This window comes from Pecten maximus, chromosome 15, assembly GCF_902652985.1.
Source record: "Pecten maximus chromosome 15, xPecMax1.1, whole genome shotgun sequence".
Lineage (NCBI taxonomy): Eukaryota > Metazoa > Mollusca > Bivalvia > Pectinida > Pectinidae > Pecten > Pecten maximus.
In genome coordinates, this window is record NC_047029.1 from 16,533,558 (window position 1) to 16,538,765 (window position 5,208).

The following is a 5,208-nucleotide window of genomic DNA, read 5'->3' on the forward strand; positions in this document are numbered from 1 at the left end:
GTCTCAAAACAGACAGGAGAAATATTCCTCTACCAAAATCATGCTGGAGGTAGAAAAAAAGATTGGATTGGTGGCATGAAAACTTTCACAGTTTGCTGACCCCGACCAATTGGATATGTCAACATATATGATGTTATTGACATTTATTGTGAGAAATTGACGTTGTTAGGCAAATATGCTGAGAAAACGTGATTAGCCAGGACTAGCCATCTGTAACAGGAACATATTGAATTGTTACTCATTATCTTGCACTGCCGTTTCCGGTCAGCCGAGTTAGATGGTGATAATACAACCAAGTCTGGCTGTAACTAGCTGACTGTAAATGCCGAATACTAGCCATATATATACAAAATGTCTTAGTGAAAATGAGGCTCCGGAAATTATATTAGCCAGACTTTGGTAATAACTTTGTTAGCTGTTCTCTCAAAATCCGTCCTTTGTCTGGAGACAGCTTTTGAAGGACTGATTCAATAAACAGAGTTGTAATTCCATCTGCCTTGTATGCTGTACATCTCCTGTGAAACATTCACCGGACTTTTACAAGTCCTTTTTATCATGTTCAATACTTTCATGAACTTTTACAAATTTTGACCCCACAATATTAAATTATTCCCAGCTATTTCATGAAGTAGTTTATGGTTTCATGTCCATTTTAGATAATATTATACAATTGGTTTACTTCTTTGAAAAGATAATTCTTTTAAATCTCTTGGGCTCTTAAATTTCTTCTGCTTGAGTGTTATAAAATTCATTGTGTACCTATAGATTCAATTGACATTGAATCAAAATGCCCTTGTGTACTTTTTCTTTGCTTATCAAACCAATGTTTTAACAATTTTGTCTCTGATTATAAATCGGCCCTTTTCCTAATGTTTGAACAAAATTAGTATTTGATTATGAAGGATTCTGTTTGTCTGAAAAAATAAAATCTACAATTATAAACTGAGCCCTTTTGCTTGAATCAAACCAAATCAGTCTTCCCTTATGAATTTGCAGCATGATCACAGCATAGATGCAGTATGAATGCAGCATGGAATTGCAGCATGAATGAAGCATGACTGCAGCATGGTGCCTAATTTACCTCACTATATATTCTTACTAGTTAAAGCATGATTGCAGCATGTTTCAATTATGCAAATTATGCTGGGATCATGCTGCATTTATGCTTTAAGGAAGCATGGCCGCAGCATGATCCCAGCATGGTCTGTGAAGCATGATCCCAGCATGGTCTGCAGCATGATCCCAGCATGGTCTGCAGCATGATCCCAGCATGGTCTGCAGCATGAAGCCAGCATGGTCTGCAGCATGATCCCAGCATGGTCTGCAGCATGATGCCAGCATGTTTCAATTATGCAAATTATGCTGGGATCATGCTTCAATCATGCTTCATGGCAGCATGGTTTACAAAATCAATTAAAATCATGCAATAAAAACTTGAAGAATACTTTTGTATTACATTTTATTTGGTAATTAACATGGCATAAAACTTTTCATACAGGCTGTTTTTTCTAGTTCAAACATTTAAAACTTATCAATGAAATGAGAATGTGACAAAACAAATTTTAATTCTAATTTACCCATGGTACTTATTTTATTTGCCTCTTATATTCTTTTTCTCAAAACTTCCATCACATACACAACACAGCTATCTTTTTCTAGTACAATTTTCAAATACAACTAATATCAATTCATCCTAGCTAGAAGTGGTTTGTTTCAACAAAAATAGTCAACAAGATATACAAGTTCAATGTCAGTACATACTACAGTATGTATTTATAATTCTGGTTTTTTTTCTTCTAAAATAGTACAAAATAATATTTTCCAGCAGAGTTAAAGTAGGATATGTATACATTTTGTCACCGACGCACAAGACTGATTTCAGACAGTATACGTAGTTTCCTCGAAGTAGCCCAGATGTACTGGAAACTGTTTTCATGTGTGTCCGTGAACTTAAAACAAACAAAAACAAGCAACAGTCGAAGACTTCTATCGAATTTAACATTATTTCTAATAAACTGTGAAAAGATTATCATAATTTTGGAATCAATTCTAAATACTGACTAAATGAAATGTTGATTGACAATTTGAACAATGGTGTGTTGTTTGATGTAGCACGTACTGTAGTGATATATCTCTGTCACTGTCCCTGGGGATTTCAATACAACCAAGCTTGAGACGACTATATTATATTTTTTGCTAGTACAACAAATAACTAACAAGGATTTTTAGATTATATACATGATTTTTTTTTGTATATATATTAATGTTTACACTTTTATTATGAAAGGAAATGTTGTATACCTCGACAGATAACATATCTCGAATAATCTTAATTAATGTGAAACATAAACTTCTTAATTTTTCTTCATTCCTTTCTGCTTTGTGTTAAGTCAATGCCATCAATTTGGACCACAATGCATGCGGTGTTCCTCATTCCAGAATGTACTGCATGAAGACTCAGTCTCTGTTGGAAGAAAGAAAGACTTTTAGAATATTCTTTTATTTCAAAATTAGAATAATTGTCAAGTTTTTGAAGATAATGTATGTATTTAACTTATGTACTTTTCATGATCACTTTGCTATCATTTTCATTATGTTTGCTTTGGAAGCCTTTTTATCAAGAAAATTTAAGCCAGCCACACAAAGCTACAAAATAAAACTTGCCAGGATGACTTAATTATTAATTAAATCAAGCTACTCCCGAATTCTCCATCAGTTCATATCAATGTGAAACTGCAATATACTATACATAAAAAAATGTTACTTACTTATAATTCATCTTAATTCACCTATTTCATTTAATCGTTTCAATTTGATGCAATAATCTGCAAACATCGATCCTCAAAAGAATGTGGAGGTAAAGATCTTTCACGAAAGGTTTCATTATCCAAAACACAAATTTTCCTCACCATTGTTTGTAAATACGTATGTACGTCATAATCATAACAAGGGTTGAGTGAGTGGGGAAAAAATGCAATTAAAGTCGGGCCGAAGATCGTTAATAATAAATTAATAAAATTGAAAACTTACGATTGTAACACATGGATCGGTACTGCGTTTCCTTCGGCCGTGTAATCTGTGATAAATTAATCATCAAAACCCTGAAAAATAAATAATTAGGTATTATTGATATGAATAGATCTATATCAAATTCATCGTCGTATAATGTGAAACGATGTCAGAACGTGAAGAAGATTATATAATTAAAACTTACCCTGTCTCGTAACGATGTTTGTCGGTAAAAATATGCATCGGTCGTCAAAAACAACGAGAAAGCTGATATTCATTCGTCGGTAACTTGAAGTAAGTCGATCTTCTTCAGTAAGACGGGAAACAAACTTCGTTTTTAGGCTATCGTCGTGTTTGTTTATACTTTTCTTCTGGAAATAAACATCCGGTGAATTCAAACATGGCTATCAGACTTCCCGCTAAACTCGTGTGTGTTGCATCATGGGATAAATATTTTACTGCCAGAGATTAACACGATTCATTTTTACTTGTGTGTGTTTTTTATTCTAAATCATAAACTTCTATTGTGTCATACTTTTAAGATAAATATTACAGTATTTAATACTTGCATCGTGCACATTTAGATCGCACGAGCTCGAGGAGCACTCTCGTCACATCTCGGGAGCAAGGTAAACAAACGAGGTCATAGGTGAACCGAACGATAAACATGTAATCTGACCAGAGGTTTTGGCCTCGTCTGTCATACGCCTATTGTTGAATATGGATGTATTTTCAGACGAGGAACCGACCAATGCACGTTTTCTTTTTATGTTCACGATTTCAAATAATTCAGATTAAAGTACGGGAATATCGTCTGTTGTTAGTAAACTTATGTCGAGGTCGAGATCATCACAGCGCTTAACTTCAATATAGTTTTACAAGGAAGCGTCCGAGTGACAACATAAGTTCGACACATGTTTATTAGAGTTTATAGCGATGAATGTTGTGTCAAACACGACGTGATTTCGTATGCTATTATCAGATGTAATCTTAACACCGCATATATCCAGAAAGTATGCGATACAAAGACAAAGAGCAGGTGATTTTAATCTTATTTGATTGAATTAAAAGCGTTATTCCAAGCACATGTGTAACTGTTGGTAGAGTGACCCCGATTTTGTTTTGGCGAACATGTTACATGTATGGCTACCTGGTAGTAAGCTGGTGCATGGTAAATGGCAACGTCTTGGTTTATGTCAGTGTTTGGATAAAGTGACTGATTCTATCTCCGATAAAAAGTGTATAATCGAAGCAAAAGTCAATATACTGGTTCTTCAAAAAACGATCTAAACTCTGAAAATTTGAATGAAATTTTTATAGGGATGAGTTTTAAGTCGTCACACGAATGTACTAACTTGCAACATTCATCAATGTTTAAGTTAATTCCTTCTGAGATAGAACTACAAGTGAAAGCTGACAAAATATCACATTTAAAAGCTGTGAACCGTTATACTAACAAAGAACATACTTATAAACGAAATACTTAATTAAAATAATTGTTATTGAATTTTAAATAAATATGTGTGGTACTGATCAAGTATAAAAAGGAAATTCTGCAACACAAACATGTTTTTAAAAATTATTTTGTTATCACCATTGATACCTGGAAATTTTCTATATTTTATTTAAAATTAAAAAAAAGATACTAAAATATCTAATACCAACTTTTGTTAATTTTCTGTATCTTATTTTATTAATTAATAATTGTTTAGGTTAATCTTGGTACCTGGGAAATTTGGTCCTAGATTTTGGATCCTCGTTTGGACCTACATTTCACCCACAGAAATTTTGTGATGTCCAAACAAAGGAATGCCCTTTTAAGCTAATGCAGAATGGCCAAGCATATACACATTTCAACTTAAACAATTCATGTTAATACATGAAAGAATGGTGCAGTTCATTAACTTAACTAAGTTAATACAGCATAATTGCAGCATGGTACAGTTTGTATCTAAAATGGCAAAGTTAATACAGCATGGTTGCAGCATGGTACAGATCCTATCTAAAATGCCAAAGTTATTGCAGCATGGTTGCAGCATGATGCATTTCATATGATAAATTTACTAAGTCCACACAGCATGATTGCAGCATGATATAATTCGATATCCAAACTGGCAAAGTTATTGCAGCATGGTTGCAGCATGGTACATATCCTGTCTAAAATGACAAAGTTATTGCAGCATGGTTGCAGCATGATAC

General features: G+C 33.6%; 1 long non-coding RNA gene across 1 annotated transcript; it reads right to left on the bottom strand.

The window, feature by feature from the left end:
* Positions 1 to 1,794: 1,794 nt before the first annotated feature.
* LOC117344402 lies at positions 1,795 to 3,737 on the bottom strand. The gene is made up of 4 exons (XR_004536175.1): positions 3,215 to 3,737; positions 3,031 to 3,101; positions 2,302 to 2,464; positions 1,795 to 1,949 (listed from the first exon to the last, which is right to left on the bottom strand). It is a non-coding gene; the product is annotated as an uncharacterized LOC117344402 (long non-coding RNA).
* Positions 3,738 to 5,208: the final 1,471 nt, after the last annotated feature.